At 42.0% G+C, this 20,678-nt stretch overlaps 1 protein-coding gene across 2 annotated transcripts in view; it reads right to left on the bottom strand.

Moving 5' to 3' along the window:
* Positions 1-20,678, bottom strand: part of LOC106595117 (coronin-2B) — an 81,733-nt gene that overhangs the window by 27,306 nt on the left and 33,749 nt on the right. Inside the window, exon 1 of one of the 2 annotated variants that reach the window (XM_045689554.1) lies at positions 3,098-3,257. The exons of the other annotated variant lie outside the window; for it this stretch is intronic. The gene's annotated coding sequence lies outside the window, so the exon portion shown is untranslated. Of the gene's footprint in view, positions 1-3,097; positions 3,258-20,678 lie in introns of those variants that run through there. 2 annotated transcript variants of the gene reach the window in all.

The raw sequence follows: 20,678 nt of genomic DNA, 5'->3' as shown, positions 1-20,678 counted from the left end.
GGCCCTGGGTTCCTCCTAATGCAAGACAATGCTAGACCTCATGTGGCTGGAGTGTGTCAGCAGTTCCTGCAAGAGGAAGGCATTGATGCTATGGACCGGCCTGCCCGTTCCCCAGACCTGAATCCAATTGAGCACATCTGGGACATCATGTCTCGCTCCATCCACCAACGCCACGTTGCACCACAGACTGTCCAGGAGTTGGCGGATGCTTTAGTCTAGGTCTGGGAGGAGATCCCTCAGGAGACCATTTGCCACCTCATCAGGAGCATGCCCAGGCATTGTAGGGAGGTCATACAGGCACGTGGAGGCCACACACACTACTGAGCCTCATTTTGACTTGTTTTAAGGACACTACATCAAAGTTGGATCAGCCTGTAGTGTGGTTTTCCACTTTCATTTTGAGTGTGACTCCAACTCCAGACCTCCATGGGTTGATAAATTGGATTTCCATTGATTCTTTTTGTGTGATTTTGTTGTCAGCACATTCAACTATGTAAAGAAAAAAGTATTTAATAAGATTATTTCTTTCATTCAGATCTAGGATGTGTTGTTTAAGTGTTCCCTTTATTTTTTTTAGCAGTATATATGCTGGTCAATGTCAGCTGTTTAGTTGACAGGTTAGTGGGCATTCATGGTTAGATCAACCGGCTGGTTGAACATAATTGGATTATTTTAGATTTAGGGGAAAAAACACAAAATGATCATACCACATTAGAGTATTAAAGGAAAACGCCACCCAAAAACGATATTTTGGTATTTTGGTCCATTGTTGAAATAGTCCCAAAATGTTTTGATTGTCAGCAATCAACTTTCAAAATATAGAAATCATCTCTGTGTGATGCATTTTATATCACATGACGCAAAAAACATCATCATATGGTGAAGATTTCTGTATTTTGAAAGTTATATATCTTGAAAAATTGATTGCTGACAGGTAAAACATTTTGGGACTATGTCAACAATGGACTAATGAAACAAATACCAAAATATCGTTTTTGGGTGGATTTCTCCTTTAACTTTGAGATTGCTGTTCTAAAATCCCTAGAGAAACCCCCATTAGTAAAGATATTAAAGAGGAGTGTTGCTTTCTTCAAAATCCCTTCTGTCCGCCCCTGTAATTCAGAGGAATTTTGTCAGTACTGTCATGGCAATTCAAATCCCATGTTAGTCAGAGTGTGAAATGTTTGCAGTGTGGCATACGTTCAATGCCACAAGAAACTATTTCACATAAAATAGCGAGTAAGTAAATAATGATAGACAAGAGCAGTCCCTCACAAGTGATTTGAGTCTGAAATCACCAACTACTAACAAGGAGGCGGCTCCATGAAATGATTCCTCTCTGACACGTATGTCCTGGGCTTGGACCCACCAAGTGGTTGACTCCATCATAAAAACACTCAAACCACTTCTTTTGTTTGTCGTTACCCACAAGCATGTACTGACCGAATTCCTGCCTTGCAGCGTGAGATACATCTATCTTCTGGGTCACACTAGACCTAATCACAGGTGTAGAGCTGGATGGCCCTTAGACACTGATCCAAGGCCAGTTTGGAGGTTTGTCCCACTAACGATTGATGATACATCAGGGATGGTGAATAGATCCTAGGTTTGTGGTAAAGGGGAACTTCTGCTTGCAGACAGTGGCAGGTAGCCTAGTGGTTAGAGCATTGGGCCAGTAACTGAAAGATTGCTGGATCGAATCCCCAAGCTGACAAGATAAAAATCTATTGTTCTGCCCCTGAACAAGGCAGTTAACCCACTGTTAGGCTGTCATTGTAAATACGAATTTGTTCTTAACTGACTTGCCTGGTTAAATACATATATTTAAAAAAAAAAACAGACAGGAAGTCCTTCTGGAAAGGAGATTTATGACACTGTCAGATCAGTGACAAGATGACATCACCACAGCCACAATTCAGCATTGTTCAAGGATGGGAACAGTCACAGTGCTGTGTGCAAATAGAGACGTCCCTGTTGCCATGCTGCTATGGTCTCTTCCTGTCCTTCAGACTACAGTACATCTGGTCTTCAGCCGGTGGAGACCAAGCGGTGCACACAATCCAGTTAGCACACCCATCCCACCCACAGGCAGACCAGTAATCACTCTCACCCATCCCACCCACAGGCAGACCAGTAATCACTCTCACCCATCCCACCCACAGGCAGACCAGTAATCACTCTCACCCATCCCACCCACAGGCAGACCAGTAATCACTCTCACCCATCCCACCCACAGGCAGACCAGTAATCACTCTCACCCATCCCACTCACAGGCAGACCAGTAATCACTCTCACCCATCCCACCCACAGGCAGACCAGTAATCACTCTCACCCATCCCACCCACAGGCAGACCAGTAATCACTTTGTCGTGGGGGTGGAGGTGAAGGAGTGTGGCACGGCATTGATATAGCTGGAGCTCGACATGTCCAAAGACAGCCGCTGTCACAGCACGTTTTGTACTCCCGAGATTCTCACCTCTGAGTGCTGTGGGAGTAGTCTGGTACTCATTCCACTCACTGCACATCTCAATTCCTTTCCTTCCTCGTTTACCTCCCTCCTTCCTCTCAAAAAGCAGAGTTAAAGAAGCTACCCCCTAGAATGACTGAACATAATGCTTAGCTTGTTAAAGTATTAATGTGAAACAGCAGAACAGCAGGAAGAGGCCTCAGGGCAGCAGAGAAAGAGCACTGGCATTGAGTTCTCACCACAAGGACACTCATTCATTTGTCACCAGTGGACAGCACGCAGGACTGCGTACGTTGCTCTCTGTCTCTGTGAGACTAAAGCATGGTGTCTCTCAGCTCAAGTCATGGCAGGGTGTCCCCGTGCTAGCCATAGTCTACACCTAACTCGTCACCATCTAACTGTATATGTGATCCATCCATCTCATAACCCCAGGAGATGGTTATGACAGCCTTGAAAGGACAGGAAATACCCCCCAACTCTCACACACACACACACACACACACACACACACACACACACACACACACACACACACACACACACACACACACACACACACACACACAGCCAGCCATAGTATATCTGAATTACTCTGCGAAAACAGTCTCCTCAGTGAAACCAATATCTTACCTTAGTGCTGAGTAGAGTAGTGACACTATAACCACGATCTGTCAGGCCCTCTCAAATTACAACCCCCCCCCCTCTCCCTTTTATAGACCGGCTGCAGTCTGCCAGTTTCTCCTAGCTTCTCCACGATACATCCAGTCAACCGGCCTACTATGCTCTGCTCACTCTCATCTGTTTCTCTCCTCCCCTCTTCTTACCCCGTCTCTCCTTTCTCCCTTCAGGTCCTCTCCTCCTCCTATGAGCTACCCCTCCCTCTCTCCTGCTCCCTCTCAGCCCCAGACCAGACAGCTGCATGCAGCCCTGGAGCAGCAGTTAAGCTCCCTCTATTCCTCTCACTGCTCTGTACTCCTCTAGATATGGGCTGCACCACTCACTCTCTCTTTCACTCTCTATATACATCCATCTATCTATCTCTCTTTCTCACTGTCTCACTGTGGCAGCCCTATCACTAGCTGGGACTGTAGATAGCTGTTGATAACTATTGAAAGACGTTCTTGGTATTGGATACTTCATACTCTCTTGTTTGCAAATAGAGAGGTCTACGACTATACAGAGTATAAATGTTTCCCTACTCATGTTTCCCTACTCATGTTTCCCTTTCATGTTTCCCTACACATGTTTCTTTATGCATGTTTCCCTATGCACGTTTCCTATGCACATTTCCCTTTGCATGTTTCCCTTTGCATGTTTCCCTACGCATGTTTCCCTACGCATGTTTCCCTACGCATGTTTCCCTACGCATGTTTCCCTACGCATGTTTCCCTACGCATGTTTCCCTACGCATGTTTCCCTACGCATGTTTCCCTACGCATGTTTCCCTACTCATGTTTCCCTACGCATGTTTCCCTACGCATGTTTCCCTATTCATGTTTCCCTACGCATGTTTCCCTACGCATGTTTCCCTATGTCTGTTTCCTTACGCATGTTTTTCTGCCTTTGTTCCCTGGCTTTCTTCTCGAAGTTGAATTGTATGTATTTTCACTTGAATGTCCAGTGGGAACTTGGGTCAATATTTGGTCTGTGATAACAAAATGAGGAGAAGTAGGGGACATATTCCAACCATATTGTGTTTTCATCCATTTACATTTCCTGCAAATGGGTGTTGTGAATCATTCAAGGTCCTACCAAGCAAAAAGGCAGTAACTGCTCATTTAGTCGAAAATGAGTTAATGTCGTTTTTGCAACATTAAATACATGCTTAATCATGTAGAAAAGTATCCTGCCTATATTGTATTGTGTTTTGGAGAAAATGGGGGTCATGTCATCTACCATTCCAGTGTTTTTCTTGCTATACTTTATTTACTTTGCCACCATGGCATTTTTTTGCCTTTACCTCCCTTATCTCACATCATTTGCTCACATTGTATATAATCTTATTTTTTTAAAAAAAATATTCTACTGCATCATTGATTGTATGTTGTTTTACTCCATGTGTAACTCTGTGTTTTTGTATGTTGTCGAACTGCTTTGCTTTATCTTGGCCAGGTCGCAATTGTAAATGAGAACTTGTTCTCAACTTGCCTACCTGGTTAAATAAAGGTGAAATAAATAAATAAATAAAATGTTAGCAGTAACTGGATAAAGTTACTGTGAAACCAAGGTAAATAAAAGCCATTTTTCTCAGTTCCACGCTATGAGCAGTTACTGCCTTTTTGCCTGGTAAGGCAGCGTAGTGCTATTGAACAATGGGGACAGAGGAGGTGAGGGGGGCTATTTCTGCTGTGAAAAGTGAGCAAACTTTTCCGTGCTAAACTGTTTGTGTGTCATAATCATAATCCAGTAGGAATACAATCAATCTTTTGTGTGAAACATCTGTGATAAGTACTGTCGTTCCAAACATCTCAACCGTAGCAGCTTTCACAAAAGCCCATGTTTTCCTTCCAGGAGATTGCTCTGATTGGGATTTAGTGAAACTAGTCAGGAGGTAAGTTTGGGTCTGTACGCAGGAAAAGGTCATTGCTGGGCAGAGAGAGAGAGCGAGAGAGCGTGAGAGAGAGTGAGCGAGAGAGAGACAGAGAAAGAGAAAGAGAGAGAGAGAGAGAGTGAGATGTCGAGTGTGTTTCGTGTGTTTTTGATGCATTTGTGTGTCTTTTCTCTTCTGCCCTAACGCCTGAGTGGAGCTCAAAGACAGCTTGGACCCAGCAGCCCCTGATCTCCCACCGCCCGCCTCCTTGGAATCATAAGACCCTCCTGGCTATTACCCAGAACCCCCTGTGGCTCATCCCTCTCTCTGCCCCTCCCCTCACTCCCTTCCTCCCCCTTTCTTCTCCTCCCTCCTTCTTCATCCCTGCTCTCCTCACAGGCCTTACAACCCTCTTTCCCATACTGAAGTTCCCCCATTTGATAATGTGCATTCTTCCCAGTCTGACATCAAATCAAATCAAATTATATTGGTCACATACACATATTTAGCAGATGTTATTGGTCAACAAAGTACTGTAATAAAGAGTATCTAGTCATTAAATACAACAGATTACTGTAATAAAGAGTATCTAGCCATTAAATATAACGGAGTACTGTAATACAGAGTACCTAGTGATTAAATATAACAGATTACTCTAGTTCAGAGTACCTAGTCATTAAATACAACAGATTACTCTAATGTAGAGTACCTAGTCATTAAATACAACAGATCACTGTAATACAGAGTACCTAGTCATTAAATACAACAGATTACTCTAATGTAGAGTACCTAGTCATTAAATACAACAGATTACTGTAATACAGAGTACCTAGTCATTAAATACAACAGATTACTGTAATACAGAGTACCTAGTCATTAAATACAACAGATTACTCAAATGTAGAGTACCTAGTCATTAAATACAACAGATTACTGTAATACAGAGTACCTAGTCATTAAATACAACAGATTACTCTAATACAGAGTACCTAGTCATTAAATACAACAGATTACTCTAATACAGAGTACCTAGTCATTAAATACAACATATCACTGTAATACAGAGTACCTAGTCATTAAATACAACAGATGACTGTAATACAGAGTACCTAGTCATTAAATACAACAGATTACTCTAATACAGAGTACCTAGTCATTAAATACAACAGATGACTGTAATACAGAGTACCTAGTCATTAAATACAACAGATGACTGTAATACAGAGTACCTAGTCATTAAATACAACAGATTATTATTAATTAACCTTTATTTAACCAGGAAAGGCTCATTGAGATTTAAAATCTCTTTTTCAAGAGCGTCCTGGCCAAGATAGGCAGCGCCAAGTCATTACAAAAATTAGACAAACAACATGAAAAACTACAAGTAATCTAGTAAAAACCATAAAATTAACAAAGAATATAACACAATCAAAAACAGCAAATTAAAAACATTGACAGGTCAGGGAATCAGTCTCAAGATCATTCATCAGTGATTTAAAAATACCAATCGGGACAAGTTCTTCCATTTTAAAAGTATTTTGTAAGGCATTCCAAGACGATGGCGCAGAGTACATAAAAGCCCTTTTACCAAATTCAGTTCGGACATTTGGAACAGTTAGCAAGATAAAGTCCCTCGAACGAAGAGAGTACCCACCACATTTCTGAACAATAAAAATGCCCAAATAAAAAGGTAGTAAACCCAAAATGGCTTTGTAGAATAAAAGTATACCAGTGACTGAGCCTACGAGTGACTAGAGAAGGCCAGCCAACCCTGGTATACAAAGTGCAGTGGTGCGTAAGGGTTTTGCAATTTAAAATAAATCTCAAAGTGCCATGGTAAAGGGTGTCAATTGATCTCAAACACTGAGCGGAAGCATTTATATATAAAATATCCCCATAGTCTAGTAAAGGCATAAATGTAGCTGATACTAGCCTCCTTCTGGCTTCAAAAGAAAAACAAGCCTTATTCCTAAAATAAAATCCTAATTTCAGCTTCAATTTTTTTAGTAAGTTGTTGAATATGCATTTTAAAAGAGAGGCCATCATCAATCAAAATTCCAAGATATTTATATGAGGTTACAACCTCAATCTCCTTGCCCTGAAAGGTAGTAATAGGTGAAAGGTTCAGGGGTCTATTTCTTGCTTTAGAAAACACCAGAAGTTTAGTTTTGTCAGTATTGAGGATAAGCTTCAATTGAGACAAGGTATGTTGAACAGTATTAAAAGCAGTTTGCAAGTTCTGGAAAGCTTTTGTAAGAGATGAAGCACAACAGTAAATAACAGTATCATCAGCATAAAAATGAAGTTGTGCATTTTGGACATTTTTGTCTAAATTATTTATATAAATAGTGAATAAGAGAGGACCAAGTACAGAGCCTTGGGGCACACCATTTAAGACAGACAATTTAACAGACCTAAGCCCATCAAATTGAGTGCACTGAGTTCTATCAGACAGATAGTTAACAAACCATGCAACTGCATGCTCTGAAAGACCTACACTCGACAATCTCTGCCTTAGTATAGCATGATCAACTGTATCAAAAGCCTTAGAGAGATCAATAAAAAGTGAGACACAATGCTGTTTTTTGTCAAGAGCTTCAGTGATATCATTTAAAACCTTCATGGCTGCTGTAATTGTGCTATGCTTCTTCCTGAAACCCGATTGGTACATTGATAAAATAGAGTTAGTATATAAAAACTCTTTTAGCTGGTCACTCACAAGGGTTTCAAGTATTTTCACCAGGGGTGACAGCTTTGAGATTGGCCTATAATTATTTAAAAGAGTTGGATCTCCCCCTTTTTAAAAGTGGCAGGACAAATGCTGATTTCCAGATCTTTGGAATTTCATTACATTCCAGGGTTAGATTAAACAGATATGCAAGTGGTTCAGCTATGAAATCAGCTGCCAGATTTAAAAAGCAGGGATCCAAAAGATCAGGACCTGCAGGCTTTCGCTGATCTAAGGATTTCAGGGCTTTATGTACCACCTGCACTGAGAATGGCAAAAAGCTAAAAGTTTGACCAGCTCTCACTGGTTCATCCACACAAGGTTGTACAGAGACAGAGGACACTGAATCAAACAGCCTACCAGATGATACAAAGTGCTCATTGAAACAATTCAGCATTTCAGTTTTGTCATATAGAGCAACAGAGTCCTTCAATACACATGACGGTAATTCATTAACATTACTGTTACCAGACATAGACTTAATAGCCTTCCAAAACTTTCTAGGGTCATTCAGGTTATCAGTGGTAACAGACATAAAATATTCAGATTTGGCCTTCCTGAGAAGAGAAGAACACTTGTTTCGTAACTGCCTAAAAACAAGCCAATCAGCATCAGAACACGATTTCCTTGCTTTAGCCCAGGCTAGATTACGGTCGTGAACAATGCAAGAAAGCTCAGACGAAAACCATGGATTATCCCTCCCTTTAACCCTGAACCTGCGGAATGGAGCATGTCTGTTTACTATTTGGAGAAAACCATCATGAAAGAATTTCCAGGCAGTTTCCACATCAGGGATAAGCTCAATCTTGCTCCAGTCAAAATAAAACAAATCATGAAAGAAAGCCTGCTCAATGAAACACTTCAGATTTCTCTTACGAATAAAACGCGGGTTAGACTTAGAAATCTTAGTATTTCTAATAGCAACAACAGCACAATGGTCACTTAAATCATTACAAAAAACACCAACCGCAGAATATTTATGTGGAACATTTGTCAATATCAAATCAATCAGGGTAGATTTATCAGGGCATTTTAGATTAGGGCGAGTGGGTGAGTTAATCAACTGGGTAAGATTCATAGAATTACAAAACATTTTTAAATCATCAGACACCGGCATTAACCAACACCAGTTAAGATCACCAATCAAAATCATTTCACTGTAAAGAAGTTTAGACATGAGGTGCGTCAAAGAAGAAAATGCATCACCGAGAGCAGAGGGGGGTCTATAACAGCCAATCACAGTTATAGAAAGACCCTTAGAAACCTCAATATTCAAAGCAAGAAATTCCAACTGTTTACAAATAGTTTCAGACTTTGCCACACTTACAGGGAATTTCGTTTTTACATATATAGCCACACCCCCACCTTTCTTAACCCGATCAGTGCGATAAACATTGTAACCAGTTATACAAATATCCGTATCAAGAACAGACTTGCTGAGCCAGGTTTCAGAAAACACAATTATATCAGCATCAGTTGATTTAGCCCAAATCCTAACCCCATCCATTTTTGACAACAGGCTGCGTACATTTAAATGAAAAATACCAAGACCAGATCTTGATTTAAAATCAGAGGGGGTTTGGAGACATTGCATATCAGGGCCAGGGTTAGGCTGCACGTTACCTGATATCAACAAAAGAAGAATAACTAGGCACCTCTGTTTAATAACTTTGCACGGCTTCTCTTTTTTAAGAGACCTACTGCAAGCGAAGTCTACAAGTGAGTTTCCAGACAATACAAAACAGTCATTTAAAACCATTAGACTTTGGTAGTGACACAAATTCGTAATGTTCACATCATGCCACAAATACATCGGCACTTGGACGAGTGGAACGAGTGAAAAGGAGCGAGTTCCTGCAAACAAAATGTCCAATGGACGGGAGAGCACATTGTCAGATGTACTCACCCAGCGACAATGTTCGTTTTCTCCAGATCTCGTTAAAGTCAGTGCACAAAGCAATACCACGAAAATTGTCATTTTCTCTGACAAATGTAAATAGAGCCCAATGAAGGTAAGGGGAGAGAGGGACAGCGTATATGTACCTACAGCGTATTAGAGTACCTAGTCATTAGATTACTCTAATACAGAGTACCTAGTCATTAAATACAACAGATCACTCTAATACAGAGTACCTAGTCATTAAATACAACAGATCACTGTAATACAGAGTACCTAGTCATTAAATACAACAGATTACTCTAATACAGAGTACCTAGTCATTAAATACAACAGATTACTCTAATACAGAGTACCTAGTCATTAAATACAACAGATCACTGTAATACAGAGTACCTAGTCATTAAATACAACAGATGACTGTAATACAGAGTACCTAGTCATTAAATACAACAGATTACTCTAATACAGAGTACCTAGTCATTAAATACAACAGATTACTCTAATACAGAGTACCTAGTCATTAAATACAACAGATTACTGTAATACAGAGTACCTAGTCATTAAATACAACAGATTACTGTAATACAGAGTACCTAGTCATTAAATACAACATATTACTCTAATACAGAGTACCTAGTCATTAAATACAACAGATTACTCTAATACAGAGTACCTAGTCATTAAATACAACAGATTACTGTAATACAGAGTACCTAGTCATTAAATACAACAGATTACTGTAATACAGAGTACCTAGTCATTAAATACAACAGATGACTGTAATACAGAGTACCTAGTCATTAAATACAACATATGACTGTAATACAGAGTACCTAGTCATTAAATACAACATATTACTCTAATACAGAGTACCTAGTCATTAAATACAACAGATTACTCTAATACAGAGTACCTAGTCATTAAATGCAACAGATTACTCTAATACAGAGTACCTAGTCATTAAATACAACAGATCACTGTAATACAGAGTACCTAGTCATTAAATACAACAGATTACTCTAATACAGAGTACCTAGTCATTAAATACAACAGATTACTCTAATACAGAGTACCTAGTCATTAAATACAACAGATTACTCTAATACAGAGTACCTAGTCATTAAATACAACAGATTACTCTAATACAGAGTACCTAGTCATTAAATACAACAGATTACTCTAATACAGAGTACCTAGTCATTAAATACAACAGATTACTCTAATACAGAGTACCTAGTCATTAAATACAACAGATCACTGTAATACAGAGTACCTAGTCATTAAATACAACAGATTACTCTAATACAGAGTACCTAGTCATTAAATACAACAGATTACTCTAATACAGAGTACCTAGTCATTAAATACAACAGATGACTGTAATACAGAGTACCTAGTCATTAAATACAACAGATCACTGTAATACAGAGTACCTAGTCATTAAATACAACAGATGACTGTAATGCAGAGTACCTAGTCATTAAATACAACAGATTACTCTAATACAGAGTACCTAGTCATTAAATACAACAGATTACTCTAATACAGAGTACCTAGTCATTAAATACAACAGATTACTGTAATACAGAGTACCTAGTCATTAAATACAACAGATGACTGTAATACAGAGTACCTAGTCATTAAATACAACATATGACTGTAATACAGAGTACCTAGTCATTAAATACAACATATTACTCTAATACAGAGTACCTAGTCATTAAATACAACAGATTACTCTAATACAGAGTACCTAGTCATTAAATGCAACAGATTACTCTAATACAGAGTACCTAGTCATTAAATACAACAGATCACTGTAATACAGAGTACCTAGTCATTAAATACAACAGATTACTCTAATACAGAGTACCTAGTCATTAAATACAACAGATTACTCTAATACAGAGTACCTAGTCATTAAATACAACAGATTACTCTAATACAGAGTACCTAGTCATTAAATACAACAGATTACTCTAATACAGAGTACCTAGTCATTAAATACAACAGATTACTCTAATACAGAGTACCTAGTCATTAAATACAACAGATCACTGTAATACAGAGTACCTAGTCATTAAATACAACAGATTACTCTAATACAGAGTACCTAGTCATTAAATACAACAGATTACTCTAATACAGAGTACCTAGTCATTAAATACAACAGATGACTGTAATACAGAGTACCTAGTCATTAAATACAACAGATCACTGTAATACAGAGTACCTAGTCATTAAATACAACAGATGACTGTAATGCAGAGTACCTAGTCATTAAATACAACAGATTACTCTAATACAGAGTACCTAGTCATTAAATACAACAGATTACTCTAATACAGAGTACCTAGTCATTAAATACAACAGATTACTCTAATACAGAGTACCTAGTCATTAAATACAACAGATTACTCTAATACAGAGTACCTAGTCATTAAATACAACATGCTTGTGATTGATTTAATTTATGAATACTATATTTATACTACTATATTTACTCATAAACCCTATCTGTCCCAGACTGTTATCTTGATATGTTGGCCTCCAGTCAAAAGGCTTTGATTGTCTGAGATCATTGATCCTGGGTGTATTGAATGTATGCCTACAGGTCCAACACCTCGTGACACCTGGCCTCTCAGGACCATTTTGTGGACGTGACACCGGGCCTCTCAGGACCATTTTGTGGACGTGACACCGGGCCTCTCAGGACCATTTTGTGGACGTGACACCTGGCCTCTCAGGACCATTTTGTGGACGTGACACCGGGCCTCTCAGGACCATTTTGTGGACGTGACACCGGGCCTCTCAGGACCATTTTGTGGACGTGACACCTGGCCTCTCAGGACCATTTTGTGGACGTGACACCTGGCCTACTCCAATGGCTGACAGTTTCCTGCTATGACATCCTGTCATGCGTGAAGGAGGTACATTTCTCCATGAATTTCCAATCCAATATTACTCAGCTGCAGTCAACGTGATATTGGCAGCTCTACTCGCCAGGTCCAAAGACTGTATGACAGTTTCCAGAGGCTGTCGCTTCACAATTCATCGGGAAAATTGCCACAATTCAACTGAATGGCTAAGGATATGCTGATCAATCCTCTCTATGCTGCTGCCAATAGAGGAAGTGGGTCTGTCGGAAACCAACAAGCTGAGCGTAAAAAGAGAGAAAGAGATCCCCCCCAGGGCTGCTGTCATTCTCCTCACCCTGCCCGTCGAGCTGTCTTTGTGAAGCTCTCTAAGGGCTATTAGCTATTCCTCCCTTCCCCGGGCCACATGGGTGTTTAGTTGGTTCCGATGACATTCACTCCTCGTCACATGGACTAAATATCACAGAACAGTGACATCCCCGCTGGTTCTTTTGGCTGCCACCTCAGTCAGTGACTTCATAGGGCCTTTCACAGGAACTACAGATGCAGGATCATACTTTGAGCCAGTTTGCTACAGCAGGAAAATAATCCTGCAGCAACAGGAAATGTGAATTATGATGTGGATTAAAATTAATGGACATTTTTGTAGGGGTTGGTACATTTTTCCAAGTGAAAATTACAAACTTCAGAAGCCTTTTTTAAATCTAAAAAACACTACAAGTTTTATATTTCCTGCACCGCAGGAAAGTTCTCTTGCGACAGGGTGATCAAATTAAGATTGTACATCTGTAGTATCTGGTATGAATGCTGTAAATGGTGAAATTCTTTGATATGGTGAGCATGACAGAGCATGACAAGGCCACAATGGGTTTATGTAAAGGCCATTTGAGCCAACGCTGACAGTAGGGCTTTGTTGTGAGGTCCATGGACTTATTCTACTTAGTAGGCATACTCTGTTCATACTCATCTTTGTCTGGGTCGGGGAAATACACGTGTGTCCATGCCCGCGTGTGTGTTTATCCACGGATGGATTCTAATCAACCTCTTTGAAACACATTCATCTATCCCAAAATCCCAACACTTCATAGCACGAGCTGTTATGACCAATGATGAAATTGCCATATAAATCCCCATGACAGTGTCAAGAAGCCCTCTGAACATAGCGCTACCTTGACCCATACACATGAAATATACCCCAACTGTCCTGCATATCTCCATATGACTGCTATCTTTATATAGTCACCCCACACTTGAGTATGTTATAGTTGACCCTGGGCCTGGGGGTAGACAGGACAGGAGCCAGGTCTGTAGTGTGTTATAGTTGACCCTGGGCCTGGGGGTAGACAGGACAGGAGCCAGGTCTGTAGTGTGTTATAGTTGACCCTGGGCCCGGGGGTAGACAGGACAGGAGCCAGGTCTGTAGTGTGTTATAGTTGACCCTGGGCCTGGGAGTAGACAAGACAGGAGCCAGCTCTGTGGATGTTTCTGCAGCCATGTGCTGTAACTGTATGTTGCAAAGACAGAGCCACTCCTGCTGTTATGTGATATGGCAGGCAGGAAGTGACTCATCAATAATGGCAGCAGATGGAGCTGCTCTGGCTAATGCTAATGGCTGCTCTCAACAGGAGAGGAGAGGAAAGCCCCCACCTCCCACACAGCCTCGCAGAAACGGGTGTTAATGGAGATCAAAGTACCCACAGCCACATGTACAGGACACAGGAAGGAGCCACCCGATTGCACTTCACAGTGCAGTTGTGTAGTGAGGAGTGGGCTGAACAGGCATCCACTACCCTCTGCCTCCAGGGACAGTCCTGGCTGGTTATACTACAAACAGTCCTGGCTGGTTATCCTACAAATGCATCATACACCATACCTTTGGGGAATGTTAATTTAATATATAGGTGGGTTTATTTCATGTCATAGTATAGCTGTGTAGTGCCAGTGCTATGCTAAGTAAGACAGAAATGTGTCCACACACACACAAGGTATTTTATCAGTCCACACATCAGTTCTGCCATCCAAAAACCACAGGAGGAGTGGTCTCAATTAATAATGATCTTTGTGCATGTCTCTCTCCCAGAGGATTTCCAGCCTCCTGCTTTTTGGAGCATACAGAGATTGGCTGGCTGTAAGGGGGGAAGAGAGAGAGAGAGAGAGAGAGAGAGAGAGAGAGAGAGAGAGAGAGGATAAAGACAGCGTGACTCAGACACAGAACAGGTCTCTTCTCTGACCAATCAGAGTGGCTCAGACAAAGAACAGTTCTCTTCTCTGATCAATCAGAGTGACTCAGACACAGAACAGTTCTCTTCTCTGACCACTGACAGAGTGGCTCAGACAAAGAACAGTTCTCTTCTCTGACCACTGACAGAGTGACTCAGACACAGAACAGTTCTCTTCTCTGACCACTGACAGAGTGACTCAGACACAGAACAGTTCTCTTCTCTGACCACTGACAGAGTGACTCAGACAGAGAACAGTTCTCTTCTCTGACCACTGACAGAGTGACTCAGACACAGAACAGTTCTCTTCTCTGACCACTGACAGTGACTCAGACACAGAACAGTTCTCTTCTCTGACCACTGACAGAGTGGCTCAGACACAGAACAGTTCTCTTCTCTGACCACTGACAGAGTGACTCAGACACAGAACAGTTCTCTTCTCTGACCACTGACAGAGTGGCTCAGACAAAGAACAGTTCTCTTCTCTGACCACTGACAGAGTGACTCAGACACAGAACAGTTTTCTTCTCTGACCACTGACAGAGTGACTCAGACAAAGAACAGTTCTCTTCTCTGACCACTGACAGAGTGACTCAGACACAGAACAGTTCTCTTCTCTGACCACTGACAGAGTGACTCAGACACAGAACAGTTCTCTTCTCTGACCACTGACAGAGTGACTCAGACAGAGAACAGTTCTCTTCTCTGACCACTGACAGAGTGACTCAGACACAGAACAGTTCTCTTCTCTGACCACTGACAGAGTGACTCAGACACAGAACAGTTCTCTTCTCTGACCACTGACAGAGTGACTCAGACACAGAACAGTTCTCCACAGGCTTCAGCAGAGAGAGAACAGAATCCAGGCCCTCTGTCTAACTACCAGCCTGTTGTCCAGGAGACAGACTCCTTTCACCCAGACACACAACACAGTCTTTAGACCCAGATTACCTCTCAACTGGCTGTCATCTCTGGATCAGTCTAACCACCCTACCTCCCACGATCCTAAAGGTACAATCTCAACTCCACTACCAGCAGGGATGTCAATGGAAAAACAAGAAGAATTCGCTATACTTGCCGTATTGTGCTGGATGAACTATGTGGTAGACAGGGTATGGCTGTTTGATGTTTGCAGCTCGGAATGTAGTTTATTCACAGACTCCTCTGTGTGGATAGTACACCTTGTCTCACAAAGCGTCAAAGTGAACACAAGAGAAAATATTATAGTACAGAGTCTTCATTAGAGGATTATAGTACAGAGTCTTCATTAGAGAATTAGAGTACAGAGTCTTCATTAGAGGATTAGAGTACAGAGTCTACAATAGAGGATTAGAGTACAGAGTCTTCATTAGAGGATTAGAGTACAGAGTCTTCATTAGAGGATTAGAGTACAGAGTCTTCATTAGAGGATTAGAGTACAGAGTCTTCATTAGAGGATTAGAGTACAGTCTTCATTAGAGGATTAGAGTACAGTCTTCATTAGAGAATTAGAGTACAGTCTTCATTAGAGGATTAGAGTACAGAGTCTTCATTAGAGGATTAGAGTACAGAGTCTTCATTAGAGGATTAGAGTACAGAGTTTTCATTAGAGGATTAGAGTACAGAGTCTTCATTAGAGTACAGAGTCTTCATTAGAGTACAGAGTCTTCATTAGAGGATTAGAGTACAGAATCTTCATTAGAGAATTAGAGTACAGTCTTCATTAGAGGATTAGAGTACAGAGTCTTCATTAGAGGATTAGAGTACAGAGTCTTCATTAGAGGATTAGAGTACATAGTCTTCATTAGAGGATTAGAGTACAGTCTTCATTAGAGGATTAGAGTTTATTCTGCCTGTTTGGCCCTGTCCGGCGGTATCATCGGATGGGGCCACAGTGTCTCCTGACCCCTCCTGTCTCAGCCTCCAGTATTTATGCTGCAGTAGTTTATGTGTCGGGGGGCTAGGGTCTGTCTGTTACATCTGGAGTATTTCTCTTGTCTTATCCGGTGTCCTGTGTGAATTTAAATATGCTCTCTCTAATTCTCTCTTTCTCTCTTTCTTTCTTTCTCTCGGAGGACCTGAGCCCTAGGACCATGCCTCAGGACTACCTGGCATGATGACTCCTTGCTTTCCCCAGTCCACCTGGCCGTGCTGCTGCTCCAGTTTCAACTGTTCTGCCTGCGGCTATGGAACCCTGACCTGTTCACCGGACGTGCTTGTTGCACCCTCGACAACTACTATGATTATTATTATTTGACCATGCTGGTCATTTATGAACATTTTAACATCTTGACCATGTTCTGTTATAATATCCACCCGGCACAGCCAGAAGAGGACTGGCCACCCCTCATAGCCTGGTTCCTCTCTAGGTTTCTTTCTAGGTTTTTGGCCTTTCTATGGAGTTTTTCCTAGGGAGTTTTTCCTAGCCACTGTGTTTCTTTCACATGCATTGCTTGCTGTTTGGGGTTTTATGCTGGGTTTCTGTACAGCACTTTGAGATATCAGCTGATGTACGAAGGGCTATATAAATACATTTGATTTGATTTATTCATTAGAGTATTAGAGTTCAGAGTCTTCATTAGAGGATTCGAGTACAGTCTTCATTAGAGGATTAGAGTACAGAGTCTTCATTAGAGGATTAGAGTACAGAGTCTCTCATTAGAGGATTAGAGTACAGAGTCTTCATTAGAGGATTATAGTACAGTCTTCATTAGAGGATTAGAGTACAGAGTCTTCATTAGAGGATTAGAGTAGAGTCTTCATTAGAGGATTAGAGTAGAGTCTTCATTAGAGGATTAGAGTAGAGTCTTCATTAGAGGATTAGAGTACAGTCTTCATTAGAGAATTAGAGTACCGCGTCTTCATTAGAGGATTAGAGTACAGCGTCTTCATTAGAGGATTAGAGTACAGCGTCTTCATTAGAGGATTAGAGTACAGAGTCTTCATTAGAGGATTAGAGTACAGAGTCTTCATTAGAGTGGAACTGTGTGTGAACCGGTGAAGGACAGAGCTATCTTCAGGCTATAGTTTTCACTCCCATCCCCATCCCCCCACTCACACACAACCCCCACACACCCTCCACACACACAACCCCCACACCCCCCTCCACACACACAACTCCCCACACACACAACCCCTACACCTCCCTCCACACACACAACCCCCACACCCCCCTCCACACACACACAACCCCCCCCACACACAACCCCTACACCTCCCTCCACACACACAACCCCCCACCATATCGCCCCCTCCAATACACACAAACACACTGATGTGTACTAGCATCCTCTTCCTCCCTGCCTTGCCCTGACCACTTTAGTGTCCTTGTTTATCTGATTGACAGAGATGTGACCCGGGGGAGCTGTTTGTCTTTGTGTGGCTCTTCTCCTCTCCTCCCTGGTTGGCCAGGGTCATTAGTGTGCTCAGGGTAATGAGCATAGAGAGTTCAACAGATGGAAGGATAGAAGGATGGATGGATTAAAGGTAGGGAGGCTCTTAGAGGATGGACAGAGCAGGTGTGGAGAGGAGGCCTGGATGGATTTATTAATGATTATTGTACTTGCATTGAGTAATTGTTTTCGAAAACAAATCTATAAAAATTGCAGAAGTAAGGAAAAGTGTGTTTATACTTTATTAAAACATATGGGTTTCAGTGACCCATCCATATAGACTGTTCGTGGTTGTTTTTCATACTCATAGTTGATGAGTTTAGGTGCGTTAACACTAGACTTAACATAGTGCCAACTATACTGCAGTGCCACACCACCAGGTCCAACCAAGGATAATCTGGTGTGAAATGAAAACCTTCTGGGCAGCCGTTCAAACTGAGAAAGCCCTGTTGGTGGCACAGTGCCCAAGACGCAAATAGAGGAAGCAGCTTTTTCATCAGCTATAATATCTTGACATCCATCATTGCTATTGGAGTACCGGGACAGCTGTTAAGTACCATGAGCTATAACATCAACAAAGATCCTGGATCCTAGATCATGGATCAACCTTGATATTAGACGCATATGTTCTTCAAATTGGTACATGGGTGTTTGCCACCACAAGGGTGGTATTCCCATATCGCTATCACCTATTCTAGTGAAGCCAGCTGTCACAACTATAATGGACACGCACAACATTGACTAAGACTAATATTGATGATTCATACTGATTTGACGTACACCATCCTCCTCTCCTCTCCTCTCCTCTCCTCTCCTCTCCTCTCCCTCTCCTCTCCTCTCCTCTCCTCTCCTCTCCTCTCCTCTCCTCTCCTCTCCTCTCCTCTCCTCTCCTCTCCTCTCCTCTCCTCTCCTCTCCTCTCTTCTCCTCCACTCCAATAGCCCTCAGCTCTCTCTTCAGCAGTTCAGCCCATCTTTTCTAACGTTATGAAAAGCTCCTCAGCAGGCTAATTCACATCCACATCTCTAACAGCGCCTTTCCACAAGCCTGGAAAAATAAGGAGCCATTTCCAAACGGGACGAGACAATCTGCTTTGAAGTGCAGTGTAGTGGGGACTTTGTATGCCAGGCATTCCTGCCTGTCTGTGTCAATGAACAGCCTGAGCTTGACTCTGCATGCTGGAGTGGATTGGTATAGGAGGAGGAAGAGGGGGGAGTAGGAGGAAGAGGAGTGGAGGGAGGAGGAAGAGGAAGAGGGGTAGAGGAAGCGAAAGAGGAGTGGAGTAGGAGGAAGAGGAGTAGGAGGAAGAGGAGTGGAGTAGGAGGAAGAGAGGTGGAGTAGGAGGAAGAGGAAGAGGAAGAGGAGTGGAGTAGGAGGAAGAGGGGTGGAGTAGGACGAAGAGGAGTAGGAGGAAGAGGGGTGGAGTAGGAGGAAGAGGGGTGGAGTCGTAGGAATAGGGGTGGAGTCGGAGGAAGAGCAGTGGAGTAGGACGAAGAGGGGTGGAGTAGGATGAAGAGGGGTGGAGTATGAGGAAGAGGGGTGGAGTCGGAGGAATACTGGTGGAGTCGGAAGAAGAGCAGTGGAGTAGGGAGGAAGGGAAGAAGGAAGGAAGGATTAAGGGGGTCCAGACGTGGACAGACTCTAGCCCAGCTTCGGACCATCTGCCTGGGCACAGCCGCCAATGACCACACCCTACCATACCCTCACACCCTTACCCATGGCTTCCAGGGTTTGTCCTGAAAAACAACTCTAGTACATCTACTGTGCTGTTTGGTCTTAGAACAGAGAGGGGGAGAGAAAGAGGGAGAGACAATTTAATTACACTGAACAAAAATATAAACGCAACATGTTTCATGAGCTGAAAGAAAACATCCCAGAAATGTTCCACACGCACAAAAAGCTTATTTCTCTCAAATTTTGTGCACAAATTTGGTTACATCCCTGTTAGTGAGCATTTGTACTTTGCCAAGATAATCCATCCACCTGACAGGTGTGGCATATCAAGAAGCTGATTAAACAGCATGATCATTACACAGGTGCACCTTGTGCTGGGACAGTGAAAGGCCACTCTAAAATATGCAGTTTTGTCACACAACACAATGCCACAGATGTCTCATGTTTTGAGGGAGACCAACCACCCAGACAGCTGATGAAACTGTGGGTTTGCACAACTGAAGAATTTCTGCGCTGATGTCAATGTTGTAAACAAAGTGTCCCATGGTGGAGGTGGGGTTATAGTATTGGCAGTCATAAGCTACGGACAATGAACACAATACTGTGACGAGATCTTGAGGCCCTTTGTCGTGCCATTCATCTGCTTCCATCACCTCATGTTTCAGCATGATAATGCACAGCCCCATGTCGCAAAGATCTGTACACATTCCTGTAAGCTGAAAATAACCCAGTTCTTCCATGGCCTGCATACTCACCAGACATGTCACCCATTGAGCATGTTTGGGATGCTCTGAATCGACGTGTACGACAGCGTGATCCAGTTCCCACCAATATCAAGCAACTTTGAACAGCCATTGAAGAGGACTGGGACACCATTCCACAGGCCACAATCAACAGCCTGATCAACTCTATGTG

The sequence above is a fragment of the Salmo salar genome, chromosome ssa11 (genome assembly GCF_905237065.1).
Source record: "Salmo salar chromosome ssa11, Ssal_v3.1, whole genome shotgun sequence".
Classification (NCBI taxonomy): domain Eukaryota; kingdom Metazoa; phylum Chordata; class Actinopteri; order Salmoniformes; family Salmonidae; genus Salmo; species Salmo salar.
Note: the sequence above shows the minus strand (reverse complement) of the source record. Positions and strands in the feature narration are given on the sequence as shown.